The sequence below is a fragment of the Cervus canadensis genome, chromosome 18 (assembly GCF_019320065.1).
Source record: "Cervus canadensis isolate Bull #8, Minnesota chromosome 18, ASM1932006v1, whole genome shotgun sequence".
NCBI lineage: Eukaryota > Metazoa > Chordata > Mammalia > Artiodactyla > Cervidae > Cervus > Cervus canadensis.
In genome coordinates, this window is record NC_057403.1 from 60,407,142 (window position 1) to 60,434,873 (window position 27,732).

A 27,732-nucleotide genomic window follows, 5' to 3' on the forward strand; every position below is an offset into this window, starting at 1 on the left:
AACCCTTGAGTCTTCTCTTAATGTTTTGGAGTTCATATATGTTTTAACTGTCCATTTTGACTCATTCAGTTTAATTCACTCTGTTTCTCTTCTTTAAGGATAACTTATGGGATGAAATTAGAGATTTTTGGCATGAAAAGAATGAAGGAATAAAAACCAAATCTACTCAAGTGATTTAATTCTCTTTTTATCAAGCTTAGTTAACCCTCTTCTCTAGTTTCTGCCATGAAAAATCTGGCCTCAACTTTTCCCATGAGCAAAAGGACAAACTTGGACACTATAACTTAAAAGGCTTTTTCCTGCTATAACAGTTAATTTTCATTTTACCTCAACTTTTCCCTATAGAAAGTTGTTTCCTATTAAAACTACACTTAGGTTTGGGCTTCCCTTGTGGCTCAGCTGGTAAAGAATCTGCCTGCAATGTGGGGGACCTGAGTTCAATCCCCGGGTTGGGAAGATCCCCTGGAGAAGGGAAAGGCTACCCACTCCAGTATTCTGGCCTGGAGAATTCCATGGACTATGTAGTCCATGGGGTCACAAAGAGTTGGACACGACTGAGCAACTTTCACTTCACTTAGGTTTAGCGTTTGCATTTTAAAAACAATATTTGGTGCCTTTTACTGTGTATTAGATACCATTTCGTACTTTCCTTCATTAGTATTAATTTTGGCCTCCAAAAGTAAGTTAGAGATGATAAGATGAAGAAAACACTACTAATTCATTGACATATTCCATAAATATCCATTACTTGCCAAAATGTAACTCAATATTAGAAACACTAGATAAGAAATGGTCCTTTCTTTTACATCCCTTTTGGTTCTGTCTTTTATATATCTCTTGGTGGAGAGAGAAAACAATACTTTACAATAAAGTGCATCTTTTTATAAGAGATAATACAGCAGTTATGGGAAAACAGAAAAGAAAAATTGGGGGTTTTGTTTAATGGATTCAGAAAAGAGTCCATGAAGGTGATGAGATCTGAGATATCTCCAGAAGGATGGCTGGAAGAGAAATAGGTGGAGAAGAGGCAAAGGAGAAAAGCGGAAAGGACCAGCCCTTCAGTTACGAGTGTGGCCGCCGCCCCCAGCAAAGCCCACGTTCTGCCACCTGCTGTTCATGCCCTTCTGCAGTCCCCGCTTGCCCTGAGGAAAGGCAGCCTGGGTAGCCTGTAAGCTATTGCCAAATGACTGTGTCTTTTCAAGGCTTGTTGCTATTGTTGTTTAATGGCTAAGTCACGTCCAACTCTTTTGCAACCCCGTGGACTGTAAATCGCCAGATTCCTCTGTCCATGGGGTTCTCCAGGCAGGAATACTGGAGTGGGTTGCCATTTCCTTCTCCGGGGGATCTTCCAAACCCAGGGTTCACACCTCCATCTCCTGAATCAGCAGGCAGGTTCTGTACTGCTGAGCCGCCAGGGAAGCCCTGTTTCCGAGACCGTGTGAACTATGGTCTTGTTGGTCTTGGTCCCTCCTGGATATCCCACTCTGATGGAAGTCTGTGACCATGTTGTAAGGATGCTCAAGCAGCCCATAGAGAAGACCCCAATGGAGAAGGCTGAGGCTTCCTGTTAATAACCCAAACCATGTGAGTGAGCCGGCTGGGAGGCTGATTCCCCAGCCCAGCCGTCAGATTACTGAGACGGCCTGACCTCTTTCCTGCAACCTCATGAGAGATCTTAAACCAGAACCACACTGCTGACCACTTCTGAATTCCTGCGAGATAATATGTGTTTATTGCTGAGAGTCACTTTATTTGGGTGTAATTTGCTTCAATGTAATAGATAGTTCATTTAGGTGGCATCCAAGTTTATGTCATGCTCTAAGATAAGACGGGGAACGATGAGGGATGGAGTCCAAAAGTGAAGGGGATGATCTGATTGGAAAGATTTTCTAGTCAGGGTAGACCACAGGGAAATTTAAGAGGGAACCGTTGTTGATTTTAGCAATGAAGTAATGCAACTAGATTTGTGAGTTAGAAAGTAAATGCCTAGGGACTTCTCTGGTGGCCCAGTGGTTAAGAGTCACCCTTGCAAGGCACGGGACACCAGTTCGACCCCTGCTCTGGGAGGATCTCACATGCCTCGGGGCAACTAAGCCTGTGTTCCACAGCACGGAAGCCGCCGCAATGAGAAGCCCATGCACCACAACTAGAGGAAAGTTTGTGTAGCAATGAAGATGCTGCACGGCCGTAGATAAATAAATGTCTACTGTACAGCAGAGAGAACTCCACTCAACACTCTGTAATGGGAAAAGAATCTTAAGAAGAGTGGATATATGTGTATGCATAACTGAATCACTTTTCTATATACCTGAAACCATTCTGCTTACTTGCTCAGTCGTGTCCAACTCTTTACGACTCTGTGGACTGCAGCCTGCCAGGCTCCTCTGTCCATGGGATTCTCCAAGCAAGAACACTAGAGTGGGTTGCCATGCCCTCCTCCAGGGGATCTTCCCAACCCAGGGATTGAACCCAGGTCTCCTGCATTGCAGACGGATTCTTTACCAGCTGAGCCACCAGGGAAACTATTACAACACTGTAAATCAACTACACCCCAATAACATTTTTTAAAAAAAGACTGCACTTCCAATGCAGGGCACGTGGGTTCCATCCCTGGTTAAGGAACTAAGATCCCACATGCTGTGCAGTGTAGCCAAAAGATGATAAAAAGAAAAGAAGAAGAATAAATGCCTAGGCACCAGAGCATGAGCTGATGAAAGGTGATAGCAGATATGATAATAACCTTGAATTCTTGCAATGATTTTTTTTCCTACTGGATTGTCTGTGTCTACCTTTATGAGAGTTTGACTTCCAGAGGAGTTGCAAGTAAACTGACAGATTGCCACCTCCTTCCCTCTTCACAACTCTTATCTACAGCCTACTTTGTTGATAACCTCCTTACATCTGCTTGATTACCTCCAGTGATGGGAAGCTCACCACCAGTTGAGTCCACTGCCAACAGGTTGCTTTGAAGAGCTCTGACTCCCTATTTGAAGAGTCCAATTCTAGTGGACTACTGGGCTGGGTTTTAGACTTGTCTCTCCCACTGAACAACTGGTGACCTGGGGACTAGAACTCTTAAGATCAGTGTAGACTTGGATGGTGTTCAAGACTCTAGGACCTGCTGTTAGCCTGCTTGTTCTCTTGTGTTTGTGCGTGCTAAGTCACTTCAGTCATGTCTGACTCTTTGCGACCCTATGGACTGTAGCCTGCCAGGCTTCTCTGTCCCTGGGGATTCTCCAGGCAAGAATTCTGGAGTGGGTTGCCATGCTCTCTTCCAGGGGATCTTCCTGACCCAGGGATCGAACCCATGTCTCTTACGTCTCCTGCATTGGCAGGCAGGTTCTCTACCACTAAGGCTACCTGGGAAGCTTGAGATGAGCTCAAACAGATCAGTGATAAAAGTAATGGCCTCCGAGCCCAGAGGGACTCAGTAACTCTAGGTTGGGGCCTAGAAGCAGAGTGGTGGAGACTTTGCCACGCCTACTGTTTCTAGACCTGACTTCCCCAGACTGAGCAGTAGAACCTTCTGAGGGAAAGCAGAACCCATTTCACTCTAAGCCCACATCTAACTCTGCAGCTGTTTTGAAGCACTGGATTGAAAGATGAGGCTTTGAATCGATGGGTGGTTTTCTGAGTGCTCCTGAGAGCTCACGCCGTAACAGATCACCTGCCCCTCACTCTGATGGCCCTCGTGGGCCTGCAAAGAGGTAGCAGGAAGGCTGCAGTCCCGGGGTGCCTATGATGAAGATAAGGTCATGGCTAACCAGGACTTGGCTTGGACAAGCCCTGGTAGGGGAAGCACAAGAAGCATCCCAGCTTTGGTTCAGTCCCCTGCCTTTCCCGCCCAGGGCTGCAACACTTGGCCACCAAGAGAGGCCTGCTAAGTGCTCTGGATGTCCACACAGTTGCTTAATCAGTAAGTTCAATCATCTGGAGTTTTAATAACTTTTAACCATTCAGTGTATTATGCAATCCCTGTAGGTCCTGCCAAGACACAGAAGCAAGACTGTGAACAAGCAGGTCACCTGTCTCTTTTGTTTCACATGGATGCTTAAACTCGAGTGTCGTATTTGTGGCTGGTATTGTGTGGATGTTGGTCAACCAATAGATTTTTGAAACTTTATTTCAGGATATGTAATAAGAGGTTCCTTAAATTTCAGAAGTATAGTGTAGTAAAAAAAAAGGACTTTAAAATCAGAATGACCCACTTTCAAATTACGGCTTTGTTCGGACATCTGAATTCAGCATGGCAGGAGCACAGACAGGAGAGAACTTTCAAGCGGGATGGCCCTCATTCTTCACACCAGCCTCTGAGCTCAGCGGGGAGGCTGGGGGAGGACTGCTTCTGCTCAACGTGGGACATCCCTGACGGGCAATCATTGCACTGCAGCTCCCTGGTGAACTGGCCCCCACTTTGTCAAAGCCCCTGCACCACCCCCCAGACCACACACACACACACACACACACACACACACACACACACACACAAAACCACTTGAACTACTAATTCCATCTCCGTGTCTCCTTCCCAAAGGATCCAACTAACAGCATCAGTTAAACTCTCTGGGATTCCATTTTCCCTCTTTCAGATTGCACAGTTGGGAGATCAGGTCTGACCTATCTGCACCACCATGTGTGGAGTGGATCGCGGGAGGGCACCTGCGGCCCAGCCCAGGGAACTGAGTTCGGTGGTCGTCGGACACCTCTCGGGGAGGGCTGGTGGGGAAGGGAGGTCCGAGAGGGAAGGGATATGTGTGCACATGTGGCTGGTTCACTTGTTGTTGTTCAGAAGAAACTAACACAAGATTGTAAAGCAATTATACTCTGAGAATAATAAAACCAAAAACATTACACTGTTACCATACACATCATCAGAATGAAGAGGTGAAGTGAAGTAGAATGTGTCCATTATCCTAGCTCATGAGAAACCGAGATTTTTTTCCTTCACTCACTGGAAAGAACTTCTCCACCACTGGTGTATAAAAACAAGATGTGTTCTCATGGCTGAGTCTCTTCACTCTTCACCTGCAGCTATCACAACATTGTCAATCGGCTCTACCCCAAAACAAAATGCTTTTGGTGTTAAAAAAATATATTAAAAATTAAAAAAACAAGATGTATTCTTCACTTCTGTTCACCAACTATAATATGCATATGTGAGAGTTCAGTCGTGTCCAGCTCTTTGCAACCCCATGGATTGTAGCCTGCCAGGCTCCCCTGTCCGTGGAATTTTCCAGGCAAGAATACTGAAGTGTTATTCTCACAGAATAACATTAACCATCCTAAGGGTTATGCTGGAAATGATTGTAGAAAAGTCACAGGTCTGTGGGCATCTTGGGGGTGGAAACTTGGGGTTTCCTAAGTGCTACGATAAATGTAAATACGGGGTGTCCAAGGGGAACACAGAGAAGGGAAATCTAGCCTGGAACATCAAGAAAAACTACCTAGGGTGAAAATACCTGATCTGAGCCTGGAAGAAAGAGTACATTTCAATAAGCAAGAGAGGAAGGATGTTGTCAGAAGAGGGGGAGGCTCTTGCCAAGTCTCCGAGATGCCAGAGAGCAAGGCAGAGTGAGACAAAGTCACGATGCTCCACAGATAGTATAGAGCAGATGGGGGGAGAAGGAGGAGGTCCCAACACAGCTGTCCCATCCATAGGGGGCTCATGGCAGGGGTTCTGTACCCCGCTGCCCAGGAAAGGACGGTGAGCAGGGCCAGAAGGAGTTAAGGGTCTGGTCCACAGTCCCCGGGTGGTGAAGTCACCAACCACCCAGAGGCAGCCCAGATCTCTGATGCTCCTCCACCAGCAAGTGCATGAAGACGCCCTCATCACCGGAAGTTACTGCGGCAGCCAGACAAGCCCCGACCAGGGCTTAGTTAGCTGGTTGCCATGGGGCAGGGAGAGGGGCACAGTTGCTGCTATTGTCCAGTGGCTCAGCCGTGTCCGACTCCTTGCGACCCCATGGACTGCAGCAAGCCAGGCTCCCCCATCCTCCACACCTCCCGGGGTCTGCTCAGATTCATGTCCATGGAGTCGGTGATGCCATCCAGCCATCTCACCCTCTTCTGCCCCCTTCTCTTCCTGCCTTCCGTCTTTCCCACGGAAGTCTTCTCTAGTGTGTCAACCAATCAACCTCAGAATCAACACTTCAGACCTCTTCTGGGGAGAGGAGCTCTGTGCTGTAGTTCAGGGAATTTGAGCTCACTGTTTGAAAGTGCAGTTTAGGGGAAACAGAAGCCAGCGTGCACATTCACAGGATTCGGTTCCCCCCAAGTCAATTATGCCTAAGTGATGTCAAGAGCCTGCCTGAGCCACAAAAGAGAGAGCAATCTTTAACCTCAGAATTGAAGCTGATCCTGCTGCCTTAACCTAAGCCTTTGTGTCTGGCCCTCCTTGCAGGCCCCGGTCTGGTTCTCATTGCTTTTGTGGATTAAACAAAATCCTTCCCATAACCTAAATTAGGGTTTGCATTAGGATTTCTTTTGTTACAATATAAAAAAGCAGAAGAACCACCCAAAGCCCTACTACCATCTGGGCTATTGATCTACTGGACACAGGCTGTCCCAATAGAAAGAACATTTTCCCCAAGAATGAAGATGACATCACGCCGGCATTGACACAAACCAGGTGAAGTGAAGCCCCTTTTCAAAGAGTTGGAGGAATGACCTACATGGGAAAAGAATCTTTTAAAAAGTGGGTATATATCTGTATGGGCTTCCCTGGGGTTCAGTGGTAAAGAATCTGGCTGCAATGCAGGAGACACAGGAGACGAAGTTTCCATCCCTAGGTTGGGAAGGTCCCCTGGAGAAGGGCATGACAACCCACTCCAGTATTCTTGCCAGAAAAATCCCAGCGACAGAGGAGCCTGACGGGCTACAGTCCATGGGGTCACAAAGGGTCAGACAGAGAACACAGCATGTGTCTCATAAATGACTCAGCGTGCTGTGCTCCTGAGGCTAACACAGCATTGGGAATCTACTGTTCTTCTGTAACAGCTCTGAAATAAAAACTAAATACCAGGGCCAGAGGGACTTGAGCTGCTCCTATGCCCTGCTATTCCTTATTGGTGCAGGGAGGTTACTGCAATCCACACAGGATCAGACGGGACAAACTGGACCCAAAAGTTGCCTTCAGATGACATTTCTCTAGAAGAAACCCCATCTCATGCAAGAACACATGGACCAATCAAGCTCAGCTCCCTCCATCTTGTAACAAAGAGATGCCAGCTTTGACTGGACAGGTGACTTGCTCCAAAGTGAGTCTGGCATGGCAGAATTGGAATCTGAGCCTTACAGTTTCCAGACCATCACTAGTCTGGTCTCAGCTATTCAGAAAGCAGTGAAAGACTCCCAGGTCCAAGCTTTTCCTTCCATCTGGGTGAGAAAATGACACAATTCAAAAGAAAAGGCTGCCCCAGGAACGGTGCAAAGAATTTTTTAAAAATAAAAACCAAACAGTCTGGCAGCTGAGAAACACATTTTTAGACTGTTCGTGTTTTCACCGTACATTTGTACACACGCTGAGGGGTGTGTGTCTTACCCGTGCAGCTCCGTGTGAATACAGACCTATCAGTCATCCATGCCACATGGTTTGGGATTGACACATGAGACCTCTAGCAAGAAGGAGAGCATCCCCCTTGCACCTGATGCTGAAACTCAAGAAACAGACACCAGATGTAGGTGTTGCTGGTAGAGGGAAAAGATGGTCACAGCTGATAAGGCTCTTAGGAGATTACCCAGTTCAGTATGTCCCAGAATAATCCACAGGAAAGTGATCTGCTTTTATATAGAGGGGTCCTGTGATCAAGTGGCTTGGGGGAACCTCAGTTTACTTCCAATCTGACAGGATTCTTTATTGCAGGACTCCTTCACTGCAGGGGGGTTACTATGGTAGTGTGTACTGATGATTTCTAGGAGAGAAGTCTAAGGTACAGACTCCCCCAAATGTGGGAGAAGAGATACGTGTATACGAATGGTCAAGTCCCTGCACTGTTCACCGGAAACTGTCCCAGCAGTGTTAATCAGCTACACCCCAACACAAAATAAAAAGTTTCAAAATAAACCTCCTCAATCTTATATGTCCACCAAACCCCTTTTCATTCTAAGGACAATCTCATGAGACTAATGTTTCTTAGGAAATAACCTTTCAATGTTGACCTTTTCCAATATGCTAATTTTACAGATGAGAAAAAAAAAAAGCAGAGAAGAAAAGTGACTTGGAACAGGTCACACTAGTCAGAATCACAAGCTGGAATCAAGGTTGCTGGGAGAAATATCAATAACCTCAGAGAGGCTGATGATACGACTCTAATGGCAGAAAGCAAAGAGGAACTAAAAAGCCTCTTGATGAAGGTGAAAGAGGAGACTGAAAAAGCTGGCTTTAAACTCAACATTCAAAAAACTAAGATCATGGCATCTTGTCCCATCACTTCATAGCAAATAGATCGGGAAAGACGGAAACAGTGACAGAGTTTATTTTCTTGGGCTTCAAAATCAATGAGGACAGTGACTATAGCCACGAAATCAAAAGACACTTGCTCCTTGGAAGAAAAGCTATGATAAACCTAGACAGTGTATTAAAAAGCAGAGACATCACTTTGCTGACAAAGGTCCATCTAGTCAAGGCTATGGTTTTTCCAGTGGTCATGTACAGATGTGAGAGTTGGACCATAAGGACGGCTGAGTCCTGAAGAATTGATGCTTTTGAACTGTGTGTTGTGAGAAGACTCTTGAGAGTCCCTTGGACTGGCAAGGAGATCCAACCAGTCCATCATAAAGGGAGATCAGTCCTGGGTGTTCATTGGAAGGCTGATGCTGAAGCTGAAGCTCCAATACTTTGGCCACCTGATGCCAAGAGCTGACTCATTGGAAAAGACCCTGACGCTGAGAAAGATTGAAGGCAGGAGGAGAAGGGGACGACAGAGGATGAGAGGGTTGGATGGCATCACCAACTCAGTGGACATGAATTTGAGCAAGCTCCAGGAGATGGTGAAGGACAGGGAGGCCTGGCGTGCTGCGGTCCTTGGTCGCAAAGTGTCAGACACGACTTAACGGAACAGCAACCACAGTGGAGTCAGGACTCAAACCTGAGCCTTTGGGTGAGAACCAGAGAGACCAAGCCTGTTCTTGCTGCCGTGTCTGTAATGCACTTCTAACAGGGTTTTCACTGAGTAGTAAGCTGGAGCTTCCCTGGTGCTCTCCTGGCTAAGAGTTTACTTTCCAAAGCAGGAGGTGCATGCTCCTGATTGAGGAGCTAAGCTCCCACGCGCCTTGTGGCCAAAAAACCAAAACACAAAACAGAAGCAATTTTGTAGCCAGTTAAATGAAGACTTTTAAAATATATATATATATTTTAAAAAATTAGTAGAAAGTCAATGACTAATCAGTAAGAGCTAAGTGTTTTATCCACATTACCTTATACAGATGGTCTTGAACACAGCCTTAAAGAATAGGTACTCTTACCACCAGTTTTACAGGTAACGACATTGAAACCTGCTCTATTGACCACTTGACTTCAGGCAGAGGGCTCCCTCGTGGCTCAAACAGTAAAGAATCTGCTTGCAATGCAAGCGGCCGGAGTTCAGTCCCTGGGTCGGGAAGATCCCCTGGAGAAGGAAATGGCAACCCACTCCAGCATCTTCACCAGGAGACTCGCATGGACAGAGGAGCCTGGCGGGCCACAGTCCATGGGGTCGCAAGGAGGCGGGCGGGACTGCGTAACTCTCACGTGAGTGGAAGCACACCCAGAGTGAGTGGGTGAGTGATACCGGGTAAGACGCTGCTTCACTGCAGCTATAAATGACCTCCCCAGATACTTTTCCACAAGAGGAAGTGACAGGGACAAAGGGAGGAAAAATAAAGCAACGATGGTTTCCCTCTGACCATAGCAGAGACCCCTCTCCCAAACTTGAGCCGAAGATCATATCCCAGACCCAAGAGCTCCACGGCTCAGTCTATGACCAACAGCACAGTTTGTGCACAGACTAGAGAGGTGACATGGGTCTTGCTGGATGACTTCATTTCTGAGCTTCCCTAATCAAAGCCCAAGAGGTCCCATCTTGCCCATAAGGAAGGCATTAGCCCAGCCCTCCCACACTTCCATTGTCTCTTGAAAGTTGCTCAAGTCTTTTCTACCACCACAGAAACCCCATCCCATGGGATTTCAAATTGTTTCCCTTCCTTGCCCTTAATTCTGTGTTCCTGTCTCACATTAGCAAAACCTTACAGCTAAAGCTAGAATTCCTGTGACTGGACCGGGGCTCTGGACCTTACACGCTGTGTGACCCTGGACGGATCATCCCAGGGATAAGAGGATCACTACTATCATCGACATCACCTGAGTGCTGACTATGGGCTCTCCCTACCATGAAAGGCTTTAGGCGTCACAGCAAACCAGGGGGACAGCTGTTATAATCGCCCACGTTTTCCAAATAAGAAAACGTAGCACAGAAAAGTTAAATCAGTTCTTCAATTTATGACCTTTGGTAGACAGCTGATCTAGAGTTTGAACGTAAACAGTTTGATCCCAGGGTCCACTGCTTATCAACCACTGGACAGAGGAATCACCTTTGAGTTGCACGTGTTGTGTCTGAGTGTGTAAGGTGAACGATGTCTTGCTGGCACAAGTCTGGGAGGTTGGTATTATTATCTCCATTATATTATAAAGATGAGGAGACTGAGGATCAGCAAGATTTTAAAATCTGCTCAATGTCAAGCTTGCAGCAGATGACTGGTGGAAACAGAACTGGGGCTTGGAGCTGCATGTCTGCAAGACCCAGGCTCTTTTTATTTGTTTATTTTTAACTGGAGGATCATTGCTTTACAGAGTTGCATTGGTTTCTGCCGCACATCAGGGTGAGTCGGTCATAAGGATACATGTGTGCCCTCCCCCTGGGCCTCCCCCCACCTCATCCCAGCCCCCTAGGTTCTCACCAAGCACCAGGCTGAGCTCTCTGCCTCATTCAGCAAATCCCCACTGGCTGTCTATTTTACGTGTGATAATGTGTATGTTTCCAAGCTACTCTCACTATCCCGCCCTCTCCCTCCCCCGGTGTGTCCACGGGCCTGTTCTTTATGTCGGCATCTCTACTGCTGCCAAGACCCAGGCCCTTTTGCACCCGTGATTCCGAGGCCCCCAGTTTCCTGGCTCACACACGAAGGTAATGTACACCGCCCCCCCCTGCATGACTGCGGCGAAGATACGGGGATGTAAAGTCCGCGTGAGCGGTGTGCCCAGCGATGACTGCCTCTTCTCACCCCCGGCTACACAAACCAACACCGAGGAGTCTCTCTGGCAGGCTGCCATGCGCTGACTCTGGGTTCATGTGTTGGCTGGATGTTAGATTCACTCACCTAATTTTTTTAGGGCCTTTTAAAACATATGAGGTAATTTGTCTTTGTTGGTTAAAAAAGAAAGAAAGAAAGAAAAAGATTTAGGATGAATTCAGCCTGCAGCATAATTAACCCCAGGCCTGTCCGTCCCTGAGGGAATCCTTCCTATCTTAGCAAAACACAGGCAACTCGGGGCTCAGAGCACATCACTTTATAGAGTCTAGCTAATCCAACATAAAATGCCTTGAATCATCAAGTTTTTATTCCTGCCACCTCTAAGAGCCTCTGTTTCTCCCCTAAAGCAAAACAAAGGAAAAGTTTTTGCCAGCCTGAAGGTTGACCAAACAACATAAATTCCAACTGATAACTGTTAAGAAAGTCTGGAGTCCTGGCTTAGGCTGGAGTCTTGGTTTCTGTTTCGAAAGATGCACCTTCGGGTTGGAAAGAACAAAGGCGGATGTGTAGGAAGCGGAAGACATTTGGTGTGCCTGCCATTGCTTCTAGAACGTGTCTCTGCTTGATTTTCACAAGGCTTTCTGAGCATAAAGGCTAGCTGGTTGCCAGCCCACCTCCAAATGACGGAAGGATTCACTCAAAACAGAGCACTTGGGCTTTAATTTTAAACCATGCTTTTGTTCCCGCTCACAGTGCAACCAAAAATGTGAGGAAATTGTTTGCAATCCACCCTCAGTGGTTTGGATCATTTGGCTATCGCGTGACCTTCGGTGATCTGAGTCACCTCTCTCTTGGCTTTGCTAAAAAAGTTCATTGTTATTCAGTTCTCCCTGTCTCACTGCCTGTTCAGCAATGCTTTCTCCCCACTGAATAAAGAAAAACGGTGGGGCGTGGGGCAGATCCTGTGGAGAAACAACGGTAAGTAGACGTGTGTTGCTTTAGATGGCGTCTCTCTTCATGTGCTCAAGTCCATGTGCTTTCGCAGTGGTGCTTGGAGTCAGTGTCCACGAGGAAGCCAGATGGAGCTTTTGCGGCCAGCTAAGAAAACAGCATCTGTCCTGACTTCAGGCGAAATAACACAACCAAAACAAGAAGCAGAAGTCAAAGACACAATTGAACTAGGAGACACAGCTGGTACTAGTAATTACAGTTCCGACCAAATCGACAGGAGTGAAACGATTCTGAGGCTGCTTCACTCTGTGTTTAGTCACTCAGTCGCGTCTGACACTTTGCGACCCCGTGGACTGTAGCCCACCAGGCTCCTCTGTCCATGGGATTCTCCAGGCAAGAGTACTGGAGTGGGTTGCCATGCCCCCCTCCAGGGGATCTTCCCAATCCAGGGATTGTACCCAGGTCTCCCACAGGATCTGGCAGGAAGATCCTTTACCGTCTGAACCACCAGAGATGCCCATGAATATTGGGGTGGGTATCCTATCCCTTCTCCAGGGATGTTCCCAACCCAGGGCTCTGAAGTGGGCTCTCCTGTATGGCAGGCAGGTTCTTTACCAGCTGAGCCACTAGGGAAGCCCAAACAAGACTTACGGTCTAAGTCTCCTGGTGAAAACGTTACCTTGCTGAGCTCCTACCTGGATCACACAAGGTCCTTCACGATCTGATGCTTCAGTAGATAGGATGGATATTGATGGACCACTCCACAGGCATCCCAGTGCATTGTGGGGCATTGCTGAGACACGAGATGCTCCCCTCCTGCGGTGCCTTGCCTGCAGTGGCCCCCCTGACTCTGGCACCCATCCTGTGAGCTCCTCCAGACAGTCCAGTCACGCCCTCCAACCTCTCCCTGCCACGCACTGCTCACCTCTGCTCTGCTTAATAAAATCTTATCCTTAAAGACTGAGCTCAAACTTCACCTTTCTGGAGTCACCTTTAACTGACTCTACTTTGGGTCTGCCCAGCATGTTAGTGGTCAGTGGGAAAGCATGGTCACAGTATCTTGCAATGCTTCGCATCAAAAGTAGGATTCTAGTTCCTCATTCTTTAGCCTCAAATTTGCTTTGCACTATAGGATGTGGTAGAAGTGACGCTATATGAATTCTGCCACCCAGTTCTCAAGATGCCTTGAAATATCCTCTCTTGGTCTCTGGAAATGCTGGCCTGAGCTCACCATAGCAAAAAAAAGACAAAAAAAAAAAAACCCAGTCTTTCCTACTGGAGGTTGTAAATCCATGTTGAGGAGATCCACAGTATGCCCAGAGAATGCTAACATTAACTGCCATCTGGCCACCCACCTCACCTGAGCCAACAAGGGACACAGCCCCAGGAGGGATCCCAGACAAGACAAAAGAACCACCCAGCTGAGCCCAGCCCAGACTGAAGAAACAGGAGCAAGTAAATACTCAAGGTCTCCCACTCAAAAAATGGGCAGAAGACCTAACTAGACATTTCTTCAAAGGAGACATACAGATGGCCAGTAGGCACATGAAAAGATATTTAAATGTTGCTAATTATTAGGGAAATGCAAGTCAAAACGACAATGAGATATCACCTCACACACGGCTACCATCAAAAAATCCATAAACGACAAGTGCTGGAGAGGGTGTAGAGAGAAGGGAACCCCGCTGCACTGTTGGTGGAAATGCAGATTGGCACAGCCACTCTGGAGAACAGTATGGAGGTTCCTTAAAACACTAGACATAGAGCTACTATATGACCCTGCAGTCCCACTCCTGGACATACATCCAGAGAAAAACACAATCCAAACAGATGCATGCACCCCAACATTCATTGCAGCACTGTTTACAATAGCCAGGACATGGAAGAAACCTAAATGCCCCTCGACAGAGAAATGGATAAAGAAGGTGTGGTACATGCATACAATGGGCTATTACTTGGACATTAGAAAGAATGAAATAATGTCATTTGCAGCAACATGGATGGGCCTAGAGAGTGCCATACTGAGTGAGGTAAGTCAGACAGAGAAGGAGAAGTACTGTATGACATCCCTCACATGTGGACTCTGAAAAGAAATGGTACCAATGAACTCACAAAACAGAAACAGACTTTGAGAATCAGCTTGTGGCTGCTGGTGGGAAGCATGGGGAAAGGGATAGTGAGGGAGTTTGGGGGGGGGGCATGTACACGGTGCTCTGTTTCAAATGGATAACTAAGAAGGCCCCCCCGTACCGCACAGGGCAGTCTGCTTAGGCTGTGTGGCCGTCTGGGGGGCGGGGGGCTTGGGGGAGAATGGACACGTGTGTGTGTACGGCTGAGTCCCTTTGCGGTTCGCCTGAAACTATCACAACATTGTTTGTTAATCAGCTAAAACCCAATACAAAATTAAAACTTTAAAGGGGAAAGAAAAGAAATAGTCATGGTTTCAAGACACAACATTTCACAGTAGTTTATTAGGCAGCAGTAGATAATAGATAAAATATTTTTTCTAGGTGTTTCAGAAAGGTTCACGTACCTACAGTAAGTCATAGGAAACTTCGTTTGGGGAAGGTGGGTTATTTCCAAAGGAAGTTTCTCTCTCTCCCACTCTCTTTATCCAACTAACTCCTATTCACGACTCAGGTCTCTAATCAGACAATAGTTCTGTGGGGATTCTTTCCAGCTCCCTTGAGATGCGGTCAGCCGCTTCTCTGCTGGGCTCCTGGGCATCCTGCTGAGTACATTTCACCGAAGCTTGCAGGGCCTGTTTCCCCATCCAACCAAAGGCTCAACAAGGCAAGCACAGAGCCTGTCTCAGCCTCTATTGCACTGTCAGCTTTGGTTTAGCACATGCCAAGCATGGGATCTTCTGCTTGTGCGTCTCGTCAGCTCCTCGGGCATTTACCGAGGCCCTCACCAGGCCACACATTCCACCACAGGAAGGTGGTCCGTGTGATAAGGTTTTTCTTTAAATGGGACACACTCTGCCTCTATGTCTGTCTTCTGTTTGCAGGCTTACCTGTGATCCCCGAGAGTCCGAGCCCCCAGCACCCCCTGCATGTGTGCGTAATGGGATATGAGTCCTCTGCTCTCTCTAACCATCTTTTCTCCAGCCCACACACCAAGAAACAGCTGAGAGCCCTGCAAAGGTCTTGGCCAGGGTAGTTAGTACCTGACCACCCCATCTCTCCTCCCTTGACATTTTCCCTCTTGCCAAAGTCTTGCAACAAGAGCTTAGCGCCACCAGGAGTGGTCTGACCAAGGCAGAATAGAAGAAAATTACCACATCTTTTGTTTAGAACCTTATGCTACTCAAAGGCATGCAGGATGTTAATTCCCCCACCAGGGATCAAACCTGTGCCCCCTGCAGTGGAGGTGCCCTGTCTTAATCACTGGACCACCAGGGAAGTCCCTTAGGCCCTTATTCTTCTGTTAATGCTATGTTAAGCCCCCTCCTGATTTACTGGATGGATGCACCATGGAGATTACGGCAGCTCTGCCATGTTCAGCAGCCTGTGTGAAAAAGACGTCTGGATGAGGGTTCATTCACATCTCACCTTGACTTGAGAGCATACAGCTGATTTCACTGATTAACACTTGACAACACAAGTAGAACAATTTTCATTTAGTCCCATTTAAACATTTCTTTGGTAATTGGATTTTTCAGATGCTACTGTGATCACAGAAAATTGCATATTATGCAACGTTCCTGTGAATTCAAGTGAAGCAGAATCCTATATTACATTCCATTGAACGAGAACATGCCTCTGGTAGAAAAGTTTCTATTTAGCACTTGGCAGAAGGCTTTGTTTAATTCACCTGCATTCTATTTGGAAAAGGGAAAACAAATGAAGTGATACTAAATTCCTTTCAGGGAACTGAATATTTCTTGCCATCCCTGTGTTGCAGGGGGGGACTGTAGAAAGAGGCTGCAGGAAGAGCAGAGTGTTTGCCATCAGATAAATTTGGGGTTTAATCTCTTTGCCACCACTAGGGAGCTTATGACAATGCAGAAGGAACTAAGGAATAACACTGAGATTCAGCTGCCCGAGGTCTAAAGTGGGGATATAGTTACTTCTCACAGAATTAAACTGTAGGTATTAAATGACGTTTTAGACGTATACATGTCCGCAACATGAAAGCACCGGTGAGTCTAGCTCCTTTGCTGTTATTTCCTCCTGGGGTGCAATTTCTGCCCATCTAGGGCCCTGGTTGACCTTGGACTCCAATAAACCCCACCACTGAGACAGGTATTTAATGCAGAACACTGCCTGTGATTGCCAAATTGTAAAAGAAGGCAAGACAGCTTCCTCCCAACAATCAGACTTGGTAGCTCACTGGTCCTGTTGGAAATTTTGTGTGTATGTGTGTAAGTGTGTGTGTAATAGTCACTCCCGAGCAGACAGCCACAGGACCCTCTTTGTGGACACGTGTAGGTGGGGGGAAGGAGAGGAGGGTAGAGACGGGGAAGACTGTTCCCTACAGGAGATGCTCTGAACCAGCCCAGTCTCTGACCAGAGGTGGGGGCGCAGCGCCCTCTAGTGCTCCGTAAACGCCTTGCATGGTGTAGTGAGGCGGGCCCCGCGGGTTGGTGCATCTCTAGGCAGATGCTGCCATCTGCTGGTTAAAATCACACTTTGCAACACTCGAATGTTCAAAGTCAGGCTGGAAGCCATCAGGGCAAGGGCTGGGCCTGTTGCATCTCAAGCCCCTAAATCGGCTTTTGGAAGGCATGAAAACACAAAGGAAAAGCAAGCTGGCTGTTGAGAGAGCCCACAACTACCTCCAAATAGACTCTGGGCCCATCTCAATACAGTTCAGTCGCTCAGTCCGACCCCATGAACCCCAGCACACCAGGCCTCCCTGTCCATCACCAACTCCTGGAGTTCACCCAAACCCATGTCCATTGAGTTGGTGATGCCATCCAACCATCTCATCCTCTGTCGTCCCCTTCTCCTCCTGCCCTCACTCTTTCCCAGCATCAGGGTCTTTTCCAAGGAGTCAGTTCTTTGCATCAGGTGGCCAAAGTATTGGAGTTTCAGGTTCAGCATTAGTCCTTCCAGTGAATATTCAGGACTGATCTCCTTTAGGATGGACTGGTTGGATCTCCTTGCAGTCCAAGGGACTCTCAAGAGTCTTCTCCAACACCTCAGCTCAAAAGCATCAATTCTTCGGTGCTCAGTTTTCTTTATAGTCCAACTCACATCCATACATGACCACTGGAAAAACCATAGTCTTGACTAGATGGACCTTTGTTGACCTATCCCTTCCCAAGCCTCTGCCCTTTCACTTTGCAAACTGGCTGGTGCTCTTAGCTTTTCTGCTGATCTTTGAAGACCCTGTATAAGGGCATGATTCTGAAGCATTGATGTTAAGTGACTATTTTGTTGTTGCTCTTGGGGGTGGGAATTAGGGGATTCTACACGTGTGAAAGTAAATTTGAAACGTTCTTCATACACTAAAACAGGTGATCCAAAATACTGGCTGGTAACTTGTAACACAGCTGTTCTTTTCACTTAAAAACTCCCTTTTTAACCCCCAGCCTCAACACAACATACCCAGACAGGCATTTTACCTTAACATCTCCCAACTGCACACATCTGTGACTGCAAACTCATCAGCTACTGCCTAACCTGTTTGATTACCTCTGTGGATGGAGCTTTCACTACCCAAGGTGTATGTGGATTCTACTGTTGCACACTGGTGTGGTGGTGGTAAGTTGCTTCAGTTGTGTCTGACTCCATGCAACACTATGGATTGTAGCCCACCAGGCTCCTCTGTCCTTGGGATTCTCCAGGCAAGAATACTGGAATGGGTTGCCATGCCCTCCTCCAGAGGATCTTCCCAACCCAGGGATCAAAGCTGCATCTCTTACAGATCCTGCATTGACAAGTGGTTTCTTTACCACTGTTGGACATGATTTGATAGCAAGTCCTCGTTTGCCTCGCTGGTTCCTTTTTCATGTGTCATGTGTTGAGAAGTACAAAGAGGATTTCCATTTCCATGTTCATCAGAGTAAACTTTCTTAAGATCCTCAGTCCCAACTCTCATGATAAAGATTTCAAATCTTTATCATACTTCTCCTTATTTGGATGTGCTTAATTTTGTTATTTGTTAATAACATCTCCAACTGAGTTTATCAGAATTTTAGAAAATGCCCTGAGTAGGGCTAAACCTGCATAAGCATGATCTCCTTTTTCTGTACACCAGAGTTGTATCAATGTGTTTCAAGAAGCAAAAGTGTGGTTTGAAAGGGTTAATAAACATTACTATGCAATCTATATCTCTTTCATAGGAACTTCTACTAAAGTTTCTATATTCTGACCCTGGACTTTCAGCAGAATATAAATTATTCACAATTATGCCACAATGGGGTTGGTTCTGGCTTCTGTTTTCAGAGTTCCCATCTACTCATCTTCCTCTGTGATTGTAAGTTAAAGGCTGTGGTTTCTGTTTCCCATCCCTAAAGTATGGAAAATATTGATTTTCAGGCATGGCTTCATTGGTCATAACTCATAAAAATGAGTGTAGAACCCACTCATTTTATTTTAAATATTTCTTTAAAATCATTTTTTTAACTTAAATATACTTTGACGTATATATCTTAAATGTATTTCAAAATATAATTTGAAGCCCAAATATTCTTTAAAAGAACCTCTTTTTTATTGCTATCATGAATGAAAACCTAGCACTATTTGTTCTTAGAAACAAAGTACAAAAATAAATAGGGGGGAAGCTAAACAAATACTAAGTTCTAGAAATATGTAGTTGTTTCCAAAGGCTTGATTGAAGAAGAGGGGAGCATCAGACATTTTAGAGATGTATTTTAGGCATTTTAAACCAAAGTAGGAGTTGTTTTTAATGTATTTAACTCTTCTGAACACTTCTAAGCAAGGAATAACATCCCCACCCTGTGATTCAATGTTATTAAATGGGTCACCTGGGCCACACAGATCACAGGTAATATAAGTCCCACACTTCGGTGAAACACTGGCCTCAGCCATGAATAAAGAATATTATATTCTGACCTGTAAGGGAAAATAATCTGAAATATATATATAACTGAATATATATATACACACATACATATATTCAGGGGCTGTATGCCTGAAACTTACACAATATTGTACACCAACTATACTTCAATTAAAAATAAAAAATAAAGGAGCTACCCTAAATATAAAAAATAAATGTATTACATTTTGACCAATGTGTTTAGCATTCACAGCTGCAATTCAGGGTGAATATACAGAAATGCTTGTCATTCCCATTAATACACAGACTGCATATCTACCTGCATGAAATAGTGATCTACTTCATAAAGAAGGGAGGTAAGCTGACGCTACCTCATCCTTACAAGAACTTTATTCAAACCACTATCTCAATTTATAGGTGAGGCAATCAGAAATTAGGAAAATAATTTTTCCTGGGTCACATTTTTAGTTTTGAGGATCCCAGGTTGGGACTTGAAATGTTCTGCCTTCAAAGGCTGCCAACATTATTAATATCACTATCATTATTATCATGATTAATTCTACCACAAAATATACATGAAGAACAAGGATTCAGAAGTTCTTCCTTATGGTAACACACTAATTCTCAAACTTGGGCAAGTGGTTTATAGATACTGATATAAAACCTCCCTTTTTCCTACATTGGAGGAAAACGTGGACAAAAATGAAGTGATTGATGAAAGGTTGTAAGGGCAAATATGCATTAAAAATCAGAATTAAAAATAGAAGAGATGGGTATTCGCTCATAACCCAGATAACTAAGCCCATGGTGGCCCACAGAGCAGATAGAAAGAGGCCTGGCAGCCTCACAAACGAGAGCCTGAAGCCAATCTTATGTCTGCATATGGAGGGCTCGGTTAAAGGAAAGTCAGGCCTACAGGGAAGCAACTGCGAATCTAGCTCCATGCCTAATTGTCCACTTTCAGCCAGATGTTCGCTGTCAGGAAGACACCATCAATAATGTATGAATCTCGAAGGCGAAGACAGATGTGGTTATTATTCCCTCTAGGCCTTGGAGAAGACATATGACTCGGGAATGACTACAATTTAAAAAAATTTAAGTTGATACCGCCAGCTTATGAGTAAATGCGTAGCTCCGACCATTTCAGAGCAAACGTCTTCGCAGAATTCCAGTCATCGTCGCAGTTCAGCTTGGACGGTAAATTTTCATGGTAAATGCTTCAGACCATAACACGCAAGGGCTTCTGGAAGCTCACACAGCCTTCCTGCGGTGTTGGAGCAAGCAGCTGCATCAGCCTCCGGAAGCCTATTTTTAATATTTGCTTTTATTTTTCAATCTTTCCATACAATAAACATGAAAGTCATTGTAAAAAAATAAATAAATAAGAGGCTCAGTTCTTCCTGTTGAAAATAAGAAAGGAGACTTCACTTGCCTCTTCTTTCAGCATCTACTTTAGAAAACTTGTCCATTCTAACTCTGTTTCTTTGCAAAGCATATATATCTTACTAAAAACTAAATAAGACTCTTACCACCTTTATGACCCAGGAATGTCTTTCTCAAGAACCTGGGAACCATCCCTTTGAAACATCACCATTAAGGAAGATAGCAGCTCTAGCTCCCACTTTCTGAGAGAAGGATGAAGCCTGACTTCAGCAGGTGCCCTGTTCCAAAACAACCTGCAGTCACTTGATTTCCCTTAGGATAAATCCAGTTAGCTAACACTGAGGGTTACTCCAGCCACCAAATGAATTTAGGCCGACCTGCGTGGGACAAATGGTACTGCCAAGCTTGCCATTTGAGGATGAGTTACTGTTTATCTGCTTTCTGTCTGCTCCTCTTTCCAGAGAAAGTCACAGTTTGACAACCTCAAGAACCACAGAAGCTCATCAGGAAACCACTTGAGGCCAGATTAAAGGAGTACAGGCCCTGCACACACCCTGGTGTTTATCAGCAACCCCACCCTTGAACCATTACTATAAAACTCCTCACCAAATCACCCCCGCCAGGTTGGGACACAGTTTTTGGGGGCACGAGCCCGCTGTGTCGCCCTTTGCTTGGCAAAGCAATAAAGCTATCATTTTCTATTTTCACCCAAAACTCTTAAGATTTGATTCGGCACCCAGAGACATAGCTTCAGCATCAATAGGAGATGTTCTGAAAACTGAGTAGACCTTATCCTTTTGTAAGAGACAGTGACATTTATAAAGAACATCTCTGTTTGTAAACATCAGAGACACCACTCTCTATACCAGGAAGAGAAGATGACTCTAAATCTTTGTCTCCTTTCTTTGTCTCTAGTTGGGGATGCTATGGTGGTGATGGGCCATTTACAGGAGTTACTCAGTTTATCTCCTATGTATACAAGAGGCATACATGTTATTAAACTTCTTGTTTCTGTCATGTTGATCTTTTAGTACAGGGGGTGTCTCAGCCAAGAACCTAGAAGGAAGAAGATCCTTCCTGCCCCACGGGGGCATACCGTTTTACATTTGCTACTGTTGACTGTGTAAGTCTTTGCTCCCCACAGTGAGTCTGTAAGTTCCTTGAGAGCAGAACTTGTGACTAATGCATGTTCTGTTGCTTTCCCAATGACTCATAATGTGCCAGGGATGTGGCTGAGACTCAACAAGTGCAAGCTGAACCACTGAACTTGGAAGAATTAAGTCAACTGGATTGTGATCTCTACTCACAAGATTGTGACAAGACAAGCTCAAACACAGTTGCTTATGCTGAGCCCCACAGCACCAAACTGAGACATAATTACAGTTCTGGCTCTCCCAGAAATGGACTCTTAAAGCAGTCAGTTAGGGGTCACCTGATAGGCACTAGTTAGGTAACCAAAGGAAAGTGACCCTCCGATAACCAGCTTTTTGTCTTGTGGAACTTTCTTGCTCCCACTCCCTTCTGCCTATGAAAGTCTTTCATTTTGTATAGCTCCTTGAAGTTCCTGTCTGCTAGATCAGATGCTACCTGATTCAAGAATCATCGAGTAAAGCTACTCTTCAAATGTACTCAGCTGATTTATTTTTTTTTAACAGTTTAGTGGCAGTGATGGGATCTGGACACTTCTGATGGCTTTGAGGACAACAAGAAATGCAGGCATTGGTACCAGTGATCCTCTGAGCTTTCTGTATTTTTTGTTATCTCCAAGGGCTGAGGGTAAGTTCCTCTTAGAGCAGAGCTCAGCTATCTCTGTATTGCGCTCCTGACCTACCTGGCTTTCCAGTCCAGGGTTAACCGGTCAGTCTAGACTGATAGGTGGCTCTAATCCAGCACCAGTCCATAGCCCTGGGTTAGGACACCATCCTAGTCCAGGGCTCAGTGGGGAAGCCTGAGCTAGCAGACCATTCCACCCAGAAGCTGAGTCCCCCGCCTTTGGCTGGTCCGCAGCTCCCATTTGTTGGGTTCTGCTGGTTCCGTCCGTAGTCCCACTGTGGGAACTATCAGTGGTGAGCACGTAAGGCCTTCTCTTGACCAGTCCACAGTGCCATCTCCTTGGCTACTGCTGGGGTCCACAGTTCCATTTCCTTGGTTACTCCTGATTTCTGCTCGTGGGCACAAGAGGTGCAGGAATAACACATCTATTGTGAGTAGAAATCTCGGAAGCCAAAGCCACAAAATTGGTGGGCGTGGACTGAGCAGGTAAAAGCTGTTGTAGCACCTGCCACCAGACTCTAAGACTCGCATGCTACAGTAAGTCAGTCATGGGACAGGATGGATTGACTCTCGGTTACTGGCCAACCTCATGAAAGCGTCCATGCCATGAGCTACAGTGTAAAACACCAAAAAATCCCCAGCTGAGTGGCACATCCCTCTTGGGGAACAGTTTGTCTTAGGACAGACTTAAGACTTAGCTACAAAAACAGAATCCTCAAGTTTCAAAGAACTGAGCAGGGCATCATCTGGCACAATTGCTTCTATTATATCTAAGAACTGAGGCCCTAGAAGCTTAGATATCTATAAAAATGGCAAAATCTTACTGAAACAACCTAGAATCACAGTGAATTATCAGTAAACAAAGGATGTCAGAGTCGTCAGAGAGTGCAGCCACCACAGATGGTGAGCTGGTGAGCCCTGAGGGAACGCAGGGGAGAAAGAGTGCCTGCCATCTAGCAGCCACCAGACCGCAGCCACTCCCTATGGTGAGCCTGAGGGAACTCAGGGGGGAAAGCGCCTGCCATCTACAGCCACCAGACCACAGCCACTCCCTATGGTGAGCCCTGAGGGAACGCAGGATGTGAAAACACAGGATGCTGGTGAGGTGTCTATCAAAGGAATGACTTCAGCGAGCCTAGACTCTTGCATCTTCCCATATACAGAAAAGTGCTAAATTCCATAACTTGAGATATCTGGTTTCCATTAATTAGTAATAATCTTTTGATGTTCAGACTACCAGCCCTTGGTTGTAAAACTTCTATATAACCTGTCTCCCCTCCACTTCACCTCCTCGGAGCAATTCTCTCAGGGTTACTCCTGCTACTCCCCGGCTTAAGTCCTAAAAATTCCTACCATATAAAATATAACTCTCAACCTTTCAGTTCAATTCAGTTCAGTCATTCAGTTGTGTCTGACTCTTTGCAATCCCATGGACCACAGCACGCCAGGCCTCCCTGTCCATCACCAACTCCCAGTTTACCCAAATTCATGTCCATTGAGTTGGTGATGCCATCCAACCATCTCATCCTCTGTCATCCCCTTCTCCTCCTGCCTTCAATCTTTCCCAGCATCAGGGGCTTTTCAAATGAGTCAGTTCTTTGCATCAGGTGGCCAAAGTATTGGAGTTTCAGCTTCAACATCAGTTGTTTCAGTGAATATTCAGGACTGATTTCCTTTAGGATGGACTGGTTTGATCTCCTTGCTGTCCAAGGGACTCTCAAGAGTCTTCTCCAACACCACAGTTCAAAAAGCATCAATTCTTCAGTGCTCAGCTTTCTTTATAGTCCAACTCTCACATCCATACATGACTACTGGAAAAACCATAGCCTTGACTAGATGGACCTTTGTTGGCAAAGTAATGTCTCTGCTTTTTAATATGCTGTCTAGGTTGGTCATAACTTTCCTTTAGGTTGTGAATATTTTTAAGTTGACAATTTAAAAAGTGCACTTGAAAGGTAAGGGCTCCCAAATCAAACAAATAGCATAAGATACTTATTTTAATTGGCATGCAAAAGCCTGCAAAAGTCTTCAATATTCCAAAGTAGCTTCATTGAAAGGTTCATTGCAAAGGCTAATAAAAAACTGAAGACAGAAGAGGTACTTAAAAGACTCAGATTTACAGGACTCCTATTATACTCCTCTAGTCTCCTTTACCTGAATATTCAGGGTCCATGAATCCTCTCCCTGAATTGCTTTTACACTTTGAAGCAACTACAAGACCATTAAAAAAAGGTCCACCAAGCTAGTGGCTTTACAGACAAGTCCCTATCTACTCTTATGGAAGAGCTCCATATGGACTACTTAGAGATGATGGAACACCAAGGGATCTTCTGGTAAACTGCTGGCAGAGGGGAAACAAAAATTAAAATTAACAGAAAACCTTGCCAAATTCTAGATGATATCAGAGCTATCTTCTACTTTAAACTCCACTCACTCTGGAGCCTGCAGGCGTGATCCTAGGAAAACCAGCAGAAGAGCCTGACAGGAAATTTTTTTAAGTTTTCTCTCCTAAGCTAACTATATGAAAGGGGGAGGGAAAGCATTTCAAAGACAAAACTTTAAATCTAGAACATGGCAATCTTTTGATTTCCATTTTAGTGAAGATCTTCTTGATATAAAGAAGCAACTTAAAGTAGTTAGAATGGGAATGAGAGGGGCTTTTGAAGTCCTCCATGTTCTTTGAGGAATTAAAAACAACTGTCCTTGCCTTAAAGACTGACTCTTTACAGTAACAGAAATGCAGCTCTGAAAGCAATTCAGTGCCCATCTATCATGTTGTGTGTGTGTACGTGCTAAGTCACTTCAGCTATGTCCAACTCTTAGTGACCTCATGGACTGCAGCCCTCCAGGCTCCTCTGTCCATGGGATTCTTCAAGCGAGAATACTTGAGCGGGTTGCCATGCCCTTCTCTGGTGGATCTTCCCAACTCAGGGATCAAATCAGCATCTCTTATGTCTCCTGGCTTGGCAGGTGGGCTCTTTACCACCAGCGCCACAATCTGCCAACCTCCCCGATTCATCTCAAAGGCTTGCTGTTGTTCTTCAATCCCTAAGTCATGTCCAGCTCTCTGTGAACTCATGGGCAGCAGCGTGCCAGGCTCCTCTGTCCTCCCCAAAGTCTTATAGATATTGTAAAACTTCTGGCCTTAGGGAGGAAAAGTCCTTCATTGAAGAATTGTATTATTACTCCCTGCCTTAGAGTCGGAAATGTTCTACCAATTTTCTCCAAGCACTCTGATCTAGGCCATCCATCTCTTTGAAATGCAAACTTCAGGAAATTTCTACTAAGAAATTCTTAGTAGAAGGAGGAAAAAGTGGCAGGAGGCTATTTGGAAATTAAGAAAGTGAAAAATAAAGTTTCTCTTCCACATATAGTAGTAAGAAGATTTAGCCATCTGAGCAAATGACCTTAACTCATTCTCTTTGCCAGAATCAACTTTTTAGCCATCTGAGCAGATAACCTTAACTCATTCTCTTTGCCAGAATCAACTTTTTTCAAAAAAATTAACAAGTGGATGTTGCATTACTGTACCTGTCTCATGGCTAAAATTTTAAGACAAAATCTATAAAATATCTGTTTTCATCTGTTGGTTTCTGTATGTATGTTATAAAATGTGTGATTTTTTTTTTTGTACCTCTGGATGGTATTACTAAAATTAATTTGTAAGTAGCTCAATTTAATTGTCTGAAAGACAAAAAAGTGTTTATGTAAGTCAAGTATATGCTCAGAAATATAAAACTAACCCAAATATTTCAGAAGTAAACATGATTCAGGATGATATTCAGTAAATAAAAGCTAGTTTAAGTTTGTTGATTTATTTAAAACATGCATGTCTTTAGAATTATCAGCATTAAATATGATACTTTCATTCTACCAAGGTTTACTATAAGTTAAATAAAGGGAACAGAAATAGAGCAAGGCCAAGTGGGGCCCTCTCTGGTACAAATCCTTTCTATGCCCCCTGGTTCTAATTTGCAGAAAAAAGGCTTCAGCCTCCTTGACCTTCCCTGAGTTCCAAAGGTCAGATTCAAGCAATTGCTAATCAAGGAAGAGAGGGAATACAGAAACAAAGGAAGAGAGTCAAGAAACAATAGTGCAGGCTTGTGGCAGGGTACTGGCTCCCCCTCAAGGGATATACATCACAGCATCTTTGAGCTGTTTTTCAGATACTAAAACCCCCACCAGGTGGGAGAAGTTAACCATATGCTGCCCACAGCAGACCAGTTGGAACCAGAAGGTTGATGATGCTGACTCCCGCTCGCCACCAGTCACTCAGAAGAATGTCCATGAGTTGATCACACGCTCCTCCTAGAACCATTACTATAAAACTCCTCACGACCCTTTCTAGGGCAGGACACAGTTTTGAGGATGTTACCCCAAAAAGAAAGTAGGGAAAACCACTAGACCATTCAGGTATGACCTAAATCAAATCCCTTACAATTATACAGTGGAAGTGACAAATAGATTCGAGGGTTTAGATGTGATAGAGTGCCTGAAGAACTATGGATGGAGGTTCGTGACATTGTACAGGAGGTAGCGATCAAGACCATCTCCAAGAAAAAGAAACACAAAAAGGCAGAATGGTTGTCTGAGGAGGCCTTACAAATAGCTGAGAAAAGAAGAGAAGTGAAAGGCAAAGGAGAAAAGGAGAGATATTCCCATTTGAATGCAGAGTTCCAAAGAAAAGCAAGGAGAGATAAGAAAGGCTTCCTCAGTGATCAGTGCACAGAAATAGAGGAAAACAATAGAATGGGAAAGACTAGAGATCTCTTCAAGAAAATTAGAGATACCAAGAACATTTCATGCAAAGATGGGCTCAATAAAGGACAGAAATGGTATGGACCTAACAGAGGCAGAAGATATTAAGAAGAGGTGGCAAGAATACACAGAAAACTACACCAAAAAAATCTTCATGACCCAGATAACCATGATGGTGTGATCACTCACCTAGAGCCAGACATCCCAGAATGTGAAATCAAGTGGACCTTAAGCATCACTATGAACAAAGCTAGTGGAGGTGATGGAATTCCAGGTGAACTATTTCAAATAATAAAAAATGATGCTGTGAAAGTGCTGCACTCAATATGTCAGCAAATTTGGAAAACTCAGCAGTGGCCACAGGACTTGAAAAGGTCAGTTTTCATTCCAATCCCAAAGAAAGGCAATGCCAAAGAATGCTCAAACTACTGCACAATTGCACTCATCTCACATACCAACAAAGTAATGCTCAAAATCCTCCAAGCCAGGCTTCAACAGTACATGAACCATGAACTTCCAGATGTTCAAGGTGGCTTTAGAAAAGGCAGAGGAACCAGAGATCAAATTGCCAACATCTGCTGGATCATCAGAAAAGCAAGAGAGTTCCAGAAAAACATCTATTTCTGCTTTCTTGACTACGCCAAAGTCTTTGACTGTGTGAATCACAAC

General features: G+C 45.0%; 1 protein-coding gene across 1 annotated transcript in view; it reads right to left on the bottom strand.

The window, feature by feature from the left end:
• SYCE1L (synaptonemal complex central element protein 1 like) overlaps positions 1-27,732 on the bottom strand; it is a 92,079-nt gene that overhangs the window by 23,938 nt on the left and 40,409 nt on the right. The window lies entirely within an intron of this gene.